At 39.3% G+C, this 19,310-nt stretch overlaps 1 protein-coding gene across 4 annotated transcripts in view; it reads left to right on the top strand.

Moving 5' to 3' along the window:
* The first annotated feature begins 1,835 nt into the window (after window positions 1-1,835).
* LOC133612519 (GTPase HRas) overlaps window positions 1,836-19,310 on the top strand; it is a 52,818-nt gene continuing 35,343 nt past the window's right edge. For 3 of the 4 annotated variants that reach the window (XM_061969986.2, XM_061969987.2, XM_061969989.2), the window contains exon 1: window positions 1,836-2,194. The gene's annotated coding sequence lies outside the window, so the exon portion shown is untranslated. The remainder of the gene's footprint in view (window positions 2,195-19,310) is intronic. The other variant, XM_061969985.2, reaches the window with a different exon arrangement.

Here is a 19,310-nt window from a genome sequence, read left to right as displayed (position 1 = left end):
TAAACTAAAATTGGGGAAATGCGTAGTGTTCTGGGCTTTACTGAAGACATGATTTTATTTCACAATTCCTTGAGAGAAAAAAACGCCTGGTTAGGCGTGTGTATAGCAGTATGTGCGCTGTATATAGTGACATGACATATAATCATGTCATGTGTGCCTTCCTTGGGTGAAGCCAGGTTTACAGCTATGTTGTTATTATGCGGTTTGTTACTTATGTATGTTATGTTGCAGCTATTTAAAATAGTTTTGTCAATTTGTTCTGGCCCAAAATAAATTGGCCCTTTGAATCATATCTTTGTCTTTGTGTGTTGTATGTAGACCACATTGCTTAGCAGAGTTCAGTGATGCAAATGCATGTCAAGTTGATTAACAGATTGTATTATTCTCCAGTGCAATAAGAGTACTGAAATGAAGGCTAAAAGGGCATTAATGGGAGCCTTAAAAAATTTAGAAAAATAAGTTTCACAGTAACGCATTACTTTTTGGTGTAAGTAACTGAGTTAGTAACTGAGTTAGTAACTGAGTTAGTAACTGAGTTACTTTGGAAATAAAGTAACTAGTAACTGTAACTTATTACTGGTTTTCAGTAACTAACCTAACACTGGAGATTATGTATTTTCACCTATTTGGGTTAAAAATATTTTTTGCAAACCAGTAATTATAATCCGCAAATAATGTGTTGATGTTGAGTGTCGGTGCTGTCTAGAGCTCGGCAGAGAAACCGCGTTATACTCTTCCATATCAGTAGGTGACAGCCGGGAGCTAATTGCTTTGTAGATGTCTGGAACACGTTGTGTGAGACGACGATGGTTTGTTGTGTTTACAATATGCAGACGACAGCGGGTGGTAGTGTGCAGGTAAAAAGGTATTTAATGCTTAAACCAAAAATAAACAAAAGGTGAGTGCCCCTAAGAAAAGGCATTAAAGATTAGGGATGGCTATGCAGAACGAAACTAAAACTGAACTAGCCACAAAGTAAAGAAAAACAGAATGCTGGACGACAGCAAAGACTTACAGCGTGTGGAGCAGAGACGGTGTCCACAAAGTACATCCGTACATAATAATAATAATAATGGATTAGATTTTATATCGCACTTTTCTATTATCAGATACTCAAAGCGCTCACAGAGAAGTGGGAACCCATCATTCATTCACACTTGGTGGTGGTAAGCTACATTTGTAGCCACAGCTGCCCTGGGGTAGACTGACATACATGACAATAATGTACATGACATGACAACAATGTCCACACAAAGAAGGATAGCAACAACTGAAATAGTCTTGATTGCTAAAACAAAGCACGGTGCGGGGAATAGTGCTCAAAGGAAGACATGAAACTGCAACAGGAAAATACCAACAAAACGGGAAAAGCCACCAAAATAGGAGCGCAAGACACTACACACAGGAAAACACCAAAAAACTAAAAAAAAGTCACGGCGTGATGTGACAGGTCGTGACCGTACTTTGAGACGAGTATAGTGATGCATGCTTGGTTATGGTTTAAATTCATATTCAACAATTGCGGCAAGGACTTTTTATTGTCAATATAGAGTTACATGTTTTAATTATTTCTGCTGGTGGTGTGCCTTCAGATTTTTTCAATGAAAAAAAATGTGCCTTGGCTCAAAAAAAGATTGAAAAAACACTGCTTTATTGTTCTATTGTTTGGATTGTTTTACTGCCAACATGTGAATTATTGAAATACCATGCCAGTTTCTAGGCCTCTTAATTACAATAAAAGATTGATGAAAATATTTCTTAATGCTGTGTGAGGTTTTGCTAAATTGGTTGGTTGCGCGCGCGCGCTCCCGCGGATTGCGCGCTCCGGTCGGCTGTCGGGCACGGCTCGTGAACAGAGGGGCGGTTGAGTGTCGGACTGCGCTGGGCGTGGGCTGCCGTCACTCCCCATCCTCTCAGTGGAGACACATTGTTCGACGCGGGCACATTTCAGCCCAACCAATGCGTGCCTGCGAGCAGCTTGGTGCTATTTAGCTGCGGAAAAGTCAACCGTTTTGTGGCTGATAATAAAGAAACAGTTATTTCGAGAGGACCGGAAGCGGGGCGAAGACTGTTTTTTTTCTGTTCGGATATCTTCAATTCAAGAGCCAACTTGAGTTGGAACATCGTTTTTTTTTTTACCCCATTCCCTCTTCCCCTGCCGGACAAAACATCGCTAATTAGAGCCCTGCTTGTTGTAAGTATGCAATGGACACATTCCAGTGTCCGAAAAATGCTGTCAAAAAGGTGTCCGCCTTTGTACCGCGTGTTGTGTCTTGCTGTCCACAGTTACGACATTTTAGCTAGCTTTCATTTCCACGCGTGGATTTAGTTGGCGTGTGTTCTGCTAAGAATACACGCGGCTCTTATTTTCAAACAATTAGCATTCTGAACAACGGCCCCTTTTGAGTTTGGGGAGGCGGCTAAAGTGGACGTCTCCATCTGCCCCCCCCCCCCCCCAACTGAAACAGGAAGTCATTTTTATAACTCAACGTTTTACTGAGTGTATATTTTAATTGTATTCGAGTAAACGTAATTAATGAGGCTGCTGCTGGTAACTGTGACCACGCAGAAGGAAGGGAGACACCCTGTCACACTGAGGGGAAACTGAATGTATCACTGCGGAAGTTGGATTCCTTTACCAGGCGTGAATACGTCTCACTGTCAGGATGCTGCATCCTTGAAATGTTAAGGAGGAGCTGTGTGGCAAAGTGTAATTGAGGGTGTGTTCATCCATCCATCCATTTTCTACCGCTTGTCCCTTTCGGGGTCGCGGGGGGTGCTGGAGCCTATCTCAGCTGCATTTGTGCGGTAGGCGGGGTACACCCTGGACAAGTCGCCACCTCATAGCAGGGCCAACACAGATAGACAGACAACATTCACACTCTACAACTGATTTAGTGTTGCCAATCAACCTATCATGCTTGTCTTTTTTGGTCCGGTTAAGACGGACCGGAGTCAGTTCGCTCTGCTGGTGCGGTTCGTTTTGTCCAGTGTAAACACAGTGTCCAGCACCAAAAAGACCAGACCAAGCAGGCCGACCAAGGCTATGTTTACACTAGGGTTGTACGGTATACCGGTATTGGTATAGTACCGCGTTACTAATGAATAATTTTCGGTACTATAACGCCTCTGTAACATTCCGGTTGCGCACCCGCGTCGTCGTCTTCCCTAGTCATTGCTGGATTTACGAACAGAAGCGCATGTTTGGCGGCACACAATCACTGAGTACTTACAAGCAGACACAGTGTGTAGACAGAAAAGGGAGAACGGACACATTCTGGCTTAAAAACTAACGATAAAGGTGAAGTTATAACACTGAAACGCCCTCAGGAAGAGGTGCTTTAAGACATGGCTAGCTAGCGGCTAACGTCCATCCGCCGTCGGCAGTGTTTTAGCTATTTTTAAATCACTAATTCTGGTCTCCATGGCGACAAATAAAGTATGTTTCTTACAAGTATCATCCCTGCAGGACGAGGAATAGCTAAACATGCTTCACTACACACCGTAGCTCACCGGCATCAAAATGTAAACAAACGCCATTGGTGGATCTACACCTAATATCCACTGTAATGGTATTAAGTACAGGCACGTGTATGTATATGTATGTGTATGTGTTTGTGTATGTGTGAGCACGGCAGGGCGGTGGATGTAGTGCATGCACAGGATTTACGCAATCAATTTCTTCCAATAACAGCGAGCCATGAAGTTGAGTCCAGCATGGTTGGATTTAATGGAGGCCAGTAAATACTGCCACGGTTTGTCATAGTTCTAATACCAGCCTTAGATTAGGAGACTGTGGAAGAGGCAATGGTGTAGAACTGCAACATGTTGAGAGACAATAATAATAATAATAATAATAATAATAATAATGGATAGGTTGATTGGCAACACTAAGTTGGCCCTATTGTGTGAATGTGAGTGTGAATGTTGTCTGTCTATCTGTGTTGGCCCTGCGATGAGGTGGCGACTTGTCCAGGGTGTACCCCGCCTTCCGCCCGAATGCAGCTGAAATAGGCTCCAGCACCCCCCGCGACCCCAAAAAGGACAAGCGGTAGAAAATGGATGGATGGATGGACGTATCTAGTTGATACTACTATGATTACGTTGATATTTTTTGGCATCACATCTTCTTTCGTTTTTTAAAATTCATATTATGTTTATAAACTCAGGAAATATGTCCCTGGACACATGAGGACTTTGAATATGACCAATGCATGATCCTGTAACGACTTGGTATCGGATTGATACCCAAATTTGTGGTATCATCCAAAACTAATGTAAAGTATCAAACAACAGAAGAATAAGTGATCATTACATTTTAACAAAAGTGTAGAAAGAACATGTTAAAAGAGAAAGTAAGCAGATATTAACAGTAAATGAACAAGTAGATTAATAATTAATTTTCTACCACTTGTCCTTAATAATGTTGAAAAATTAATAGAATGATAAATGACACAATATGTTACTGCATACGTCAGCAGACTAATTAGGAGTCTTTGTTTGTTTACTTACTACTAAAAGACAAGTGGTCTAGTATGTTCACTATTTTATTTAAGGACTAAACTGCCATAATAAACATATGTTTAATGTACCCTAGGATTTTTTTGTTAAAATAAAGCCAATAATGCAATTTTTTTGTGGTGCCCTTTGTTTAGAAAAGTTCGAAAAGTATCTAAATAATTTTGGTACCGATACCAAAACATTGGTATCGGGACAACACTAGTTCACATTGCAGGTCAATTCCGATTTTTTGCCTGACATCAATCTGATTTTTTCCAATCCGACCCAGGCTTCTTTTGTAGGTGGATATAAATCTGATATGTATCAAATGCGACCAGACCCAGCTGCAAAAAACAACATTTAAGTGGAGTATTATATTACCGGTAAATTTTTTTCAGGAGGGCCCCCTGCCAAAAATGTATTCTCGCCACAGGAGTACGCACGCTTGTTAAACCTGCACTGCTGCGGTTTTGTCTGGTCACAACTGATTACTACATGTGAGACAAACTGTTCTATTCATGGTTATTGTTAGGGCTTGGCGATATATCGAGTTTGTAAGATATATCGATAGAAATGAATTAAGAAAATATCATAATATCGATATAATTTATTTCACGTTAAAATTACCAAACACCACATATTTGTTGTGTTCCTTGTTCTCCCCAGCTCTCCTCCACGGGCTACTAAACCTCTCCCCTTTCTCCTTCTAGACGTGCTTGCACGTATAAGAACATCCATGATTGGTTGGTTGTTTACTATGATGAGTCACAATTGGTTGAGATTAGGCCACTCAAAGGCAACATAAGGCGGGTCATGGAACTAGGAAGGGAAATCCCAACAGACATCCCAAATGACGGCAAGAGAGTTGTAGAAGAGAAGAGGGAATTTTCAAGCAGGCGATTTACATATTAAAAAACTAGTGGAAGATGGCAGAGGGATTCTCTTCCTTAGATTTTTCTTTTAGCAATGTAGACCACGTCTAGGAAACCCACAATGCGTCTATTTGGCCACATTTGGATAAATGTATGCGTCTGGATAAAACATTCATTTGACTTGTTTACCATGTAAGCCCAAATCAAAACTGTTCTCGGCGTGGAAGACTTGGAATACACATTTAAGAACACACATGATTGTGGCAGACATGTGATGACTTTTGCTATAGTATAGCCTGTCTAAATGCTAACTTTAATTTTCATTGGTGTTTTACAACAAGACAGTAGTTGACATTATTTCTACTCATACCATTTTGACATTGAATAGTTGAATCATTTTTGAAACAAACAAGATCATAGTCGCACAATTAAGTCAAATCACTTACTTGGCGCTGACCACAGACATGTCGTCTAGTAGGACCACAGAACTGTACGTGTGTCAGTCCAGTACATCGTCGACTGGGAATTAAAAAGTGTCTGCCTGCAAATGTATTTTTTATCTGAGTTTAATACATTATGTATTATTTGCACAGCTATGTTATTTATTTTATGTAGAAATAATATTTTTCTATTTTATTTATGTTATGTAATTCTGTGCTACTTAAACAGTTTATTTTCTGTGCTGTTAATACCCATCTTGACTGACTGGGTTAATAAAAGTGTTTATAGTACAGTTGTCATTCAGTTCAATTTCACTGAATTTCGCTCAAAAATGAGTATCTTTATATGTATACTTTCACTGGAACATATATCGAGATATATATCGAATATCGAGTTTAAGTAAAAATATATCGAGATATACTTTTTCGTCCATATCGCCCAGCCCTAGTTATTGTAAAGATATGTATTTTAAATTATTTAATCCTTTATCGTGTCCGAAAAATGAAAGAGTTGGCCATTTGTATGAATGTGATTGTAAAGGACTGTTTTTGATCCGACGTTGATGTACTAAAACATATTTTTTGTTTAAAAACTACATACTGTTCTTTGTTCATGCACATAATAAGTACTAATAAAGTGTTTGGATGTATTCATTAAATCGATGTATTCTTGTTTGCCAAAAATTGATTCAAAGTAATATTTTGATATTGACATGTCTCATCTGTGCATAAATTACTAGAATACCTAGAAGACGCACAGATGAGATGTCAATACCAAAATATTACATTGAATCACTTTTTGGCAACACCCGTTTTGCTTAATTTCAGGTTTTTAAAGGGTACTTCAACAGTGAACTACTTTATCATAAATGGAACTCTCTTATGGGTAATCTAATAATTTATGCACAAATTATATTACATTGAATCACTTTGGCAATCAAGAATACATTAATTTAATGAATATTAGTAAACACTGTAATATTTATTATGTGCATGAACAAATAAGTTAACATTGTATGTAGCTTCTAAACAAAAACTAAGTTTTAGTCCATCAACATCGATTGGATCAACAACAGTCCTTTACAGTCACATTACTACCATACAAATGGCAAACTCTTTAATTTATCAGACATAAAAAAGGCTTAAATACTTTCAAACACATATTGTTACAATAACCATAAATGTAAGCATTTGTCTTACATATTGTAATCAGTTGTAGCGGGAATCAATTTTTGGCAGGGAATCAGTTTTTGGCACAACACCGGAAGCAGCAAATAACAGATTTAATTTACAGTTGTGTAGATGTCACGATCGATGACTTGCCTGCTGAAGGCATCATAGCAGTAAAAACTAAATGTGTCCTCTTCACTTTTATCCCAGTAGTACACGTATTACAATGTGGAACATGTTAAATCCACACATGTTGTTTTTGGCGGTGACTTCGTCATTTCACAAGGAAAAATATCTGATTGGCTCTTTTTCATAACTCATCCCCACCCCTCTTTCTTATGCCGTTAAAGAGCTGTGATTGGATATATTCCGAACTTTTTCCACCCATCAACAAGACACAATTAAAAATGTTTGAGTTTCGTTTCTGTCAACATTTTCTTCTCATTTTCATACGTCAACATGTCGGTAATTTGTTTTGTCTAGTTATCGACTTATTTTCAACTGCTCTGGTGTAAAAAAAAAAAAAAAACAGCTTACAGCTACGAGCTGGCACGGTTGCCTCTGTGGGTGAGCATGACTGCAGTCTGAACAACCATATCGCAATTCCTATGATTAAGGCTGCACGATATTGAGAAAAAATTTAATTGCGATTTTTCTCTCTTAAATTGTGATTGCCATTCACTTTGCGATTTTTTTAGCAAAAATAACAAGTGTTACTTTTAGACTGAACATATTCTTGTCTCAAGATGCCGCACATGAGAGCAATATGCAATAATTTCCTTTAAAAAATATTTGGCTTTATGCAGACAAACTCAGAGCTTTTGTCTACATCATGCTCTTAAAGTAAATAAATAAAAGATGAAAACTATACAGTGTAATCATAATACATAATAATAATGCAAGTAACCTTTGAAAAGGGTATAAACTTTTATTTCTCATTACTGTAGAATTGTTGACCATTGTACTGTAATTGGATGGTAAATAACCTTAAAATCCTAAAATTTAAATAAAATAAAATGGACTTGTTGCTGTAAGCAAAAATGTTACATTAATATCCTGAAATGCATTTTTTCCCAGTTGGAAAAACTAGGTGGGACGTTGCCTTTTTGTTAATTGACATTACGTGATCACGGCATTGTTTCTCGTTCGTCTGTGTTGATGGGCTGTTGCTGGCGCCTCAATCCCTTCTCCGCCCACCGAGACAAAGATTGTAAATAACTGAAAAGAGGGCTCACTGTGTTCAGTTATTTCTACTGTTAAATGTGCTCAGGTGCTGACAGCGATGCACAAGCAACGAACATACGCGTGGCTCAACAATTTTGATCGGCGAACATATCTGTCACTCAAATGCTGGTGACAATTGAGAGAAAAAAAACTCAGCCTCCCACAGTTACACATCGCACTAAATAAAACCTTGATGTCGATTCGATAACGATTAATCGTGCAGTCCTATCCTATGTCTTACGTCATCAAAAAGCAATAAACACAGACCTCAGAGCTGTGATTGGGCAGATTTTTTAGTATACGTTTGCAAGTTTTTCTTCCCGCCCGTCGTCTCTCAACATCTTTGAGCAATCTCTGAGCAATATGTATATTAAAAGTGACCAATGTTTCAAAATGATTAGTGTCAGCTCCAACAACAAGGTGGACCGCCCCCTCGGGTGACCGGTGCAATGGATGCCGAGTGGGTAAGGTTCATAATGTGAGAGTCCAGTCAATAGGGGGGTCAGCAAGGGGATCATATTGCAACTAGACAAGTTGGCAGCGCAGACACATCACCATCTGATGCACAGAGGAGTAGTCCACCCAGGGTCCCCACTTGTAACAGCTAGCGCAACCTCCGTGGAAACTGTAGGTGAGCCAGTATAGGTGTAATATGATAAAAACTTTCTTGTTCTTGCCAAAAATCTAGCAGCCGCATTTTGTACAAACTGTAATCTTTTAATGCTTAACATAGGGAGACGTTAAAATAATACGTTAACAATAATCGAGATGAAACGTAACGGACGCATGAATAAATGATGAATGATCTTAGCGTCGCTGGTGGACAAAATTGGATAGATAGCGACGTTACAGAGCTGAAAGAAGGCGGTTTTGATAACACTGTTAATATGCAACTCAAACAAGAAAGTTGGGTGGAAAAAAATGCCAACATTTTTCACCAAGTCGCTCTGTACTATTGTTTTGTTAAATAAGTCTACCAGGACCGATATTTAACATTTTTGTTTTCGTAGCATTAAGATGCAAAACATTGCTGGACAGCCATTGTTTAATTTTATTAAAGTACCAGTAGAGTGGCAAAACATGTTTCCTCTATATTGAAGCTAGTATCATATGTCATCAATGTCATCATTCAGATGATGAATTAATCATGATGCACATTAAGGGTTAACAAGGAAAAGTCTCCCTGCAGACACTGTCTTTGGTTGTGTGTGTTTGTCTCCATCCCCGGGTATACATTGAATGTCACAGATGACCAACTTCTAGATTTCTGGCAAAATCCACCTAATATCCAGATGAGAGACATGATTTATCATCTAAAATTACTTTGACGAGCTGAAACGTGATGATGCGGTAGCAGCAGGATATCACGGCCAGCTCACAGTAAAGCAGCAGACGGCTACTTAGCTGTGTGTTATCAATTCGCCGCTAAAAATAGTTTGTCTGCATTGGCGCTTATAATAACAACATTGCTAATATTTGGTTAATATTCAGGTCACGATATTTGTATAGACTATTGTTGGCGGGTTTTGGGTGGCTATTTAGAGAGTTTTGTGGGCGGAAAAGAGAGCCCCTATTTACAGACTATTTATGTATTTATTTATTTACGAATTAGAATGCATAAAAAAAGAAAAGCATATGTGTTTATGTCTTACATAGGGATTGTGAATGATAGACAGTACATCTCTCTCTAATTTTTGCATATTTCCATTATGACTGATCTGATACTATGGTCAGAGTACAGAAGTGTTACTCCAGTGACGTCAATCTACAGAAATTACCGAAGCCGTTAGGAGCAAAATATTCATAATAGCTGACTGAATTTGTGGCATTTTGTGATGCTTAGGCGGTATTTTCACATATTATGGGGATTGCAAATACACTTTGATATGGTTTAATGGATACAATAAAACACAATTAACCATATAAAGTCAACTTGTTTTTCCACTCTCCTGGTACTTTAAAACACACCTCTAGATGACTACAATCTAGCGTGTTGGTCAGCTTTAGGGGCATGTAAAGTTGGGTGTCATCAGCATAACCGTGAAAGTTAACACCGTTTTTGCGTATGATGTCACCTAGCGGCAGCATGTAGATGCTGAAGAGTGCAGGGCCAAGAACCGAACCCTGTGGAACTCCGCATGTTACCTTAACATATGCTGAGGGCACGTTGTTATAAGAGACTCATTGCATCTCTTAGAAAGGGAAGTCTGGGCTTCTCTGCTTAGGCTGCAGCCCCTGCGGCCAGCATACTTGCCAACCCTCCCGATTTTCCCGGACCGAATTTCAGTGCCCCTCCCGAAAATCTGCCTGGGCAACCATTCTCCCAAATTTCTCCCGTTGTCCGCCCGGACAACATTATCAGGGGCGTGCCTTTAAGGCACTGCCTTTAGCGTCTTCTAAAACCTGTCGTCACGTCCGCTTTACCTCCATACAAACAGCGTGCCGGCCCAGTCACATTATATATGCGTCTTCTACACACACACACACACACACACACACACACACACACACACACACACACACACACACAAGTGAATGCAACGCATACTTGATCAACAGCCATAAAGGTCACACTGAGGGTGGCCGTATAAACAACTTTAACACTGTTACAAATGTGCGCCACACTGTGAACCCACTCCAAACAAGAATGACAAACACATTTCGGGAGAACATCTGCACCGTAACACAACAGAACAAATACCCAGAATCCCTTGCAGCACTAACTCTTCCGGGACGCTACAATATGCCACCAAACCCGCCCCCCCATCTCCCGAATTCGGAGGTCTCAAGGTTGGCAAGTATGGCGACCCGACCTCAGATTAGCGGAAGAAAATGGATGGATGGATGGATGGATGCATCCTTTCAGTAAGACAGGAGTTAAACCAAAAAAACGCTATGTCTGACATACCGATGTGTGTTTTGATGCAGTTTAATAGAATGTTATGATCGACTGTATCGAAAGCAGCGCTGAGATCAAGTAGCAACAACATGGATGACGCGTCAGCATCCATAGTTATCAATAGATCATATAATCAGTTTTACGAGGGCTGTCTGAGTAGAGATTTTGCCCTCAAATCTGACTGAAAGGATTCACAGAAATTGTTAGGTGCTAAGTTTTAGATACAAATGCAATTTTTATGTCACAATGTCATACAGGAAAACATGTTAAATCTTTTACTGAACTGCAAGTCATTAATTTGCTCAAAAGTTGGTGACAATGAGTATTGTAAGAATTAGGTGCCCATTTTGAAAGCCTTTGCAAAATTATAGCAAACAAGAGATAGATAGATGTATTACACATCCATAAACAACTTTACATAGTGCACCATTTAAATCTGCATTATTCTTCCTTAGTTCAATCAGTTGCTTAAACAAATTATCTTATTTACCTTTTCAGATGACAGTGTTGATCTTTTTTAATACAAACTACCTCCAAGGTAGTTGTGCGACGGCAGTTGGCAACATGAACGGCATCTTGCAGTAACTTGGTCTTTAGACATGTTAAGTGGCCTACTGGTTGTCCATTTAGCAAAGGCATTGTTTAATTTATGTGTGGTAAACGCTGGTAAACTCAGCCAGCATAGTTGTTGTCCTCTGTTTGCTGTAGCACTATAGCATGATCTGCTTAGCACACATCTTCTAAAACTTGTAGTTCATCTTCCGTATATTCAGGGTCGAAAAGATATCGGACATCTACTAAGAGCTGTTTGCACATTAGAGGGCTTTTTTGAGCCGTACAGTGGCCTAGTGGTTAACATGTCAGCCTCTCAGTCCAATGGACTGTGTGGAGTTTGTATGTTCCCCCCCCGTGCGTGCATGGGTTTTCTCTGGGTACCACATCCTTTGAAAAGTTAACTGATTGACTGGCAACAACTGCAGGGTGTACCCCGACCTTTGCAAACCTACAATAGATGGACAGGACTTTATTGAGCTACATTAGAGAGACAACATATTAGAAAAAACTCTCTTCCACATCTGCAATATAGATTTAATGTTCATAAATGGAAATTAGGGATGGTCATGTTAGTATTACTGCATATCGTTCCGGCACTCATTTATTAGTGGAATTGTGTGGAGGTTGTTGAAGCATTAGAGGCAAAATGGAATCTACTGGTTGGCTGTAGCCAGTATGGACACCGTTCACTCTGTTCTACTATATGTGGTCCAAAGAAGAACATTCGCTACGGAACCTTGACTTACATCCAAACAGATCTACTGCACAACTTTTTAGGTAGAATTCTTCAGCTCAGTAGATCAGCATCAAAAAAAGAGTTCAAACATTCAGCCCAATTCCTTTAATAATTCTATATAACAAATAAAAGTAATTCCCATAATTAGCTAGGAAAATCTAGTCAAATGTTCATCTTCAAGGGAGAGAAATGGGTGTCACACTCTATTGTTCTATCAATCTATATCAATTTATCTATCTAGCGATCTATCGATCTATTTCTCATCCTTGAGCTAGAACTTGACAATTATGGGTGTGACTTTTCACAAACAAAAAATGTATATGGATTACCTATTGGGCTGCAACTAACGATTATTTTGATAGTAAATTAGTCACCGATTATCTTAACGATTAGTCGAATAGTTGGATAATAAAGCGTACACATATTTAATGGTTTTAATTTTCCATTGACTTCTAAATGTAGCTTAAGTTATTTTAAGCATGTGCTTACGAACAACAAAGATGACTAATTAATTCATAAATATGTATTTATACTATGGCTGTCAAAGTTAACGCGATAATACGTTAAATATAAATTTCAATAACGGCCCACATTTTTTTATCGGGCGATTAACGCGAACACTTCCTTTTAGACTCTCGAGCCGTGCCATAGCATGGAACTTTGCTGCAGTTCACTTGCTATTGATGAGCCACAAGCAAGCAGAAATGGACAAAGGAAAGTCAACCTTATGGAAATATCAGGTTCAAAGCCATGGCAAGTTGTTCTCGCGACAAAAAAGGACAATTTTTTTCTGGCTTGTTGAAATATTGTGGAAATTATTTTATAACATGTGCTGGTCGAGTCCTCCATTACATAATGATTAACAGGCGCACTATTACATTTTAATAATTAATAGAGAAGGTTAAAACATTGTCATGCAGCAATATGAAGCCACCACCCTGAAAATTATCTGTTTAGGGCACACTTATTAATGATGAAAAATTATATCTGCGATTAATTTTTAGTTAACTATGAACAATGCCATTAATCGCGATTAAATATTGTAATCGTTTGACAGCCCTAATTTATACTGCAACTATGCTGCTCATTCAGCTGTTACAAAAATTAGAATGACTATTAAAATGTTGTCAATTTAAAAGAAACGAAAGGCAAATTGCTAAAAAAAAAAAAATCCAATTAACCTTGTTTATGTATTAAAAACACTGTTAAGCTAGCAGCAATGAAAAAAAAACAAAAAAACACAAAAGCTAAATTCCTTAAAAAAAAAAAAAAAAAAAGCATTTTGTGATGATGTTTAAAAAGCTCTACACTGGTATATTGCCTATTGATTAACTCCTAGCAGTTTTAGTACTCCATAAACTCATTGTGTACAATTATATATTTGATTAATTCTTAACATGTTGGCTATTTAATAGATTGTATGTTTAATCTTATGATACCTACACATTGATGCCCGTCTGTCTCTGTGTATGTGTTTGTTATTGTGACATTTTTTACGCCACTGAAAATTTACGCTACTTTAAAATGTACTTGAATTGATGTAGACAAGGTTTAGCTTTGGCTGACTTTGGCTAAAATGATAGTTAGTTATTTTTCACACAATTTTGTCTCACACTTGTTAGCTGGCTAGCAAGGCAATAGCTAACACTCTTACCGAGGTTGAGATCACATCCTCCCTCCAGATATCCGACATCATGCCTCCGCTTTAAATGCTTGCGTATCAAAGATGTGCTACCATAAAAACAAAGTCCGCTTTGCAAAATGAGCAAGGTATTCATGTTTTTAACAAGAATAAGAGGAAATGTTCTCACACTTTACATTGCCGATGTTTTTGCGAGTGGCGATGTCGACTTGCTTTCGCCTGGAAAAACGCGAGTGACATCATGACTATTGTCGACAAATATAATTGTTGGCGACCAATTTTATTGTCGACATTTGTCAACAATGTCGACTAATCATTGCAGCCCTAAGTTACATACATGTGATATGTAACTGAATTAAAATGTTAAGTTAGGCTCCATGTGTGTATTGTTGTGTAGATTGTATTGATACCTCTTATATTACTTATGTGTATTATATTCCTATTATACCTATACAGTGTGTATTGAACTTCTTTTGAGATGCAAAGAATTTAAATGATTATGAACAAATTAAATTTCTTTGAAAATTTGCTTTCTGTCAGTAGCACAACAGTGACCACTCCCGTGTTCTCAAGAAAGACTAACCAATGAGTATTTTGTGTCTGACATGTCATTGGCTCCTCTAAACAATTGTGCTTTCTGGAGGTCAGCTGGCCTTTTCATCTGTGCCGCTGCCTCCACGGTCTCTCCTTGCTACGGCCGCCTAAAGAATGACCCTGTAGAGCATGGGTGTCAAACTCTGGCCCGCGGGCCAAATTTGGCCTGCCGTGTAATTTCACTTGGCCCTTGAGGCGATATCAAATTAACACTAGAGCTGGCCCGCCGATTATATACAGCGGCGGTGCCGCGGTATCACCGCATTCACCGGTAATTCTCATACTTGCCAACCCTCCCAGGAGACTCCCAAATTTCAGTGCCCCTCCCGAAATTCGCCACGTCCGCTTTTCATCCAGTCCAACGAGTGCTGGCCCAGTCACATAATATGTGCGGCTTCTGCACGCACGCGGCTTCTGCACGCACGCGGGTGGACTACGAGGTATAATGACTGATGAACACCTTCGTTCGATAATGAAGGTTGCCTCAGCTCAAAGCCTGAGCCCCGACATTAATGAACTAGCATCCACGAAAAGATGCCAGGTATCTGGCTTAGGTACATCAGATTAGATCAGTGTGTTGCAAACTGAGCAGTTTAAAGTCCTGAATGGTTGGTTTATTCATTGTTATTTTATTTTCTAATTTATTAGCCTGTGGAAAAAGTTAATGTTGATATTTACCTCAGAAGGCTGCAAATAGAAAAGAGGCATTCAATTTTTATTTAAATTGTATTTGATATGCCATTTATATTTTTTAATAATTATTATTATTTGAAACTCGATTTTGCATGTCACTATAAAATTATATAAGCCTTGCTTGTTCAATATTCAATGCAAAACTTGTTTGGGTCCCTATTAAAAGGTTAATTTGTTCAACCTTGGCCCGCGGCTTTGTTCAGTTTTAAATTTTGGCCCACTCTGTATTTGAGTTTGACACCCCTGCTGTAGAGAAAAGGTCTGCTGTTTGTTAAAGTGTGTACAAAGACAGTTTTTTCCAAGGTGGAACATGGATGGTTTTCTTCATTATTTGCTACTTTCTCCAGCTTAAGATATTTTATGTCTAAAATTGACATTCTGGAATAGTGACTAACCAAATAGTGATTGCTCATCGGCCAGTCAACTCTTGTTTTGGGATGCTGTTTGGGAGAATGATGTCATCGGAGTGCAGTAGTAGGGTGCGGCTAGCTGTCGTGGAGCCTCGTATTTGATTGTAATACCTCCCCAGAGAGGGTCTCCTTACCATCAACGCTCCATTAAATATCTATTATCTCTGCAGTAGGCTTGTGGTTCTGGCAGTATGGATTATTTTACCAATTGAGCACTTAAAAGGAGAGCAGAATGTATACTGAGAAATATGACTATTCTTGTACTGTTTTTTTTTAGGCCTGGGCCGATATTCGATAAGTCAATTAATCGATGATAATTAAAGATTAAGTCGGTAAGTTTTCCAGCGTCGATAAACCGCCATGTGCATGCTTCAAGACCAGTGCCGGCCCAAGCCTCCATGGGGCCCTAAGCAAAATTTGATTTTGGGGCCCTCTATTTCTGCCAATAATATTGATTGTTGATCATTCACACACCTACTATAAACTCATTGTGGCTCTGGCAGTGTTGTTTACATTATCCTATTGTCAGCCTGGCATGTCTTTACAAATGACATGTCATTTATAAAGATATGGGGGTGGCCCAGTTAAGAACATAAATAATACCAATGAATGAACGAATGATGTCCAGAGTGCCACATATGGTTCCTAATCTTAAAATGTAGAAAACATTCAGCTACAAGAGTGGCCTGGGGTTGAACAGTCCAAGTGATAAAGCTTTGTATTTACAGTAAAAGTGTCATCTTGTCTCATCAGTCTTGTACATATTAGTCTTTAATTACTAGTTTACATTTTTAGTTAATTGTTCATATTTAATGTTTACTTTGTACAAAGAGAGCGCAGTCTACTGAAGTTAAATTCATCAATAGTTTTCCCCTTTGAAAGACGCAAGGCAAAATCCTTCCATTTCACCATGTTGCCTCAATGATCTTCACTGTTTTCATGCTGTTTCAGCAGTGCACCTATGTTGACCCAATCCCGCTGTCCCTCGGCTGCCAGTTTTAAGGACTTTTTGGAAAATAATTTGCAGCAAAAGCAATAGACTGCATCTTTACTTCTTGAATAAGTCAGCCAGCTACGCTTGACTTTTTCCCCATTGACTAGCTGTCTGTAGGTATAATGATAATGAAAACTTCGGCCATCATGCCGTTTGGGGAATGAAAAGTTCTCCTTAATAGACAGTGGTCCTCTGATCACCTGCTCAGTCCTGTCTGAATCTGAGAGGAAAGATATGGCGTCACATTAGTGCCAAAAATCCAAGCGCATAAAAACTGTTATCGCGCGCTGATTCTCCACTTTGTGTGCGCGCGACACCCTTTTGCGCGCGCGTGGTGTCTTTTTGCGCGCGCGCGGTGCCTTTCTGCGCGCGCGCCGTCTCGGTCTGTGCGCTCTCTGTGTACTCCTGGCATCTCTCCTCGCGCTGTCATTTTGTTTTTGGCACTTTGGGGGCAGGTATGCTTAGACAGCCCCTCCTTTCTGATTGGCTCTGAGCATTTTTCATATGACCAATCATTCTCCAGCGTAGCAACGTTGTAGCCATCTTACCTCGGACAGCTAGCCTCAGTCATTACATTGATGTCAAAGCAAGTTATGGTAATTTAATTAGTACATGTACCAATTAAATTACCATAACTTGCTCGATTTTCGACCAATTTACAAACGGTTTGCCTTGTTACAAATCTTATTACATGTAGATATGACATAGGATGCTGCACCTGTTGAAATTACCTCTTTCGCTATAAAAAAAAATGACTTAATTGTGCAACATAGTTGTGTAGGGTCAGTGATAGTCAGTTCTCTGATTATTTTAAACTGTTTCAGAATACATTATTAAAAGGCTATTTTTAACATTTTAAAAACAAAATTCAAAGATTATTTCATTAATTTTATGGCTGAATCAAAAGAAATTCCATAAATTAGAAAACAAATGTTCAAGAAGAAGTGAAAACTTTGCGCCTATAACAATCTTGATACATATTGACGATGACCCGCCCTGCTATACTTCTGATTGGCTCTGAGCATTTCGCCTGACCAAACAGAAAGAAGGGGCCGTCTAAGCATACCCGCCCCCAAAGTGCCAAAACGAAACATGCCAGCGCACAGACCGAGACGGCGCGCGCGCGCAAAAAGGCACCACACGCGCGCAAAAAGGCACCACACGCGCGCAAAAGGGTGTCGCGCGCGCGCACGAAGTGGAGAATCAGCGCGCGATAACAGTTTTTATGCGCTCGGATTTTTGGCACTAATGTGACGCCATAGCAGGCGGCAAACGTCAGAGGTGCAGCAGAGGCAGCTTTACATTTAAAGAGAGGCAGGAAGAATCACTAAGCCTAGATCAGCAGCAGCACTCTGTTGACCTAAAATTGTGTTTTTGTACAATAATATATCTTTGATCATTTAGAAATCATCAGTCAGACTCGTACATGCAAAAAATTAAAAATAAGATTTTTTTGTTAATTGCTTTTGGGGGCCCCCTGGTGGCCGCGGGGCCCTAAGCAAGCGCTTAGTACGCTTATGCCTTGGGCCGGCTCTGTTCAAGACCATTCACGCTTGTTGTCACTTTCAGCAGCTATGCGCCTTTGTGCCATGGTGGATTGAAAAGAAGTGTGTGAATTCTCTTATCCTCATTAAGTGTCTTTGGTGGTGACGCGGGCCTGCTAGCATCACACAGTGCAACTAGTTAGCATGTAGCAGCTCACCTGATCAAAATTATCACACAACCAAATGCCACTGCACCAGTGTGGGAATATTTCAGTTTAAACTTTTGAAACAAGATGAGCTTATCAACACTGAGTAACCAGTTTGCCGAATACGTGCAACTACAACAAACCTGCACACCCACTTGAAACACAACTACTCGACAGTCCACACTCACTTCGTGTTTGGTGAACAAACCTACAACACACTAGGGCTGGGCGGTATACCGGTATAGCTTTCTGGCTCACGTCTGGCTCATGTCCCGCCCAATGAATACGCGTGGTGGTCAAGCAAGCTTTGTTTTCAATGGGTAATAGGCGCCATTTAGCCTTTCTCGAAGAAAAAAATGCTCTATGCTTGTGTTGTTTTTGGCTGTACAAATCATTCAAATCACTAAAAGGATAAACGTTTCTTCAGAGTTCCTTGAAATGTCATTAAAAAGAGAGGAAAGTGCAAGATTTTACGAAATGACGAGCAAAGCGTGCAGCACACACTCCAGTCCAAGGGAGCAGTGTTGAAGAATGCATGAGTTTGCAACGATCACTCCATGCAAGGTTTGTTTGATATACATTTAACGGTTATTATTTCCCTTTTAAGTATTATCATGATATTATTTGTAGTTTTTAAACACGTTTGCTACAAGTGTTTCAAAAAGCACCAACTCAACGAGTCTAAATAAAAGAAAGCAAATGTCAGCAAAACCTAAAAGAGTTAAGTTTTTACCAAAAGCAACAATCATAAATGAAACTTTCAGCACATACACAATGTTGACATCTGTAGTTATATTTTGATAAAGACAGGGTAAAACACGCCACTTGTAAACAGCGTGTGCAACAGCAACAAACATCAGTAGACACAAAGGTAAATCTTGAAATGCATCC

The sequence above is a fragment of the Nerophis lumbriciformis genome, linkage group LG10 (assembly GCF_033978685.3).
Source record: "Nerophis lumbriciformis linkage group LG10, RoL_Nlum_v2.1, whole genome shotgun sequence".
In the NCBI taxonomy this organism is placed as follows: domain Eukaryota; kingdom Metazoa; phylum Chordata; class Actinopteri; order Syngnathiformes; family Syngnathidae; genus Nerophis; species Nerophis lumbriciformis.
This window is presented reverse-complemented; position numbering and strand designations above follow the sequence as displayed.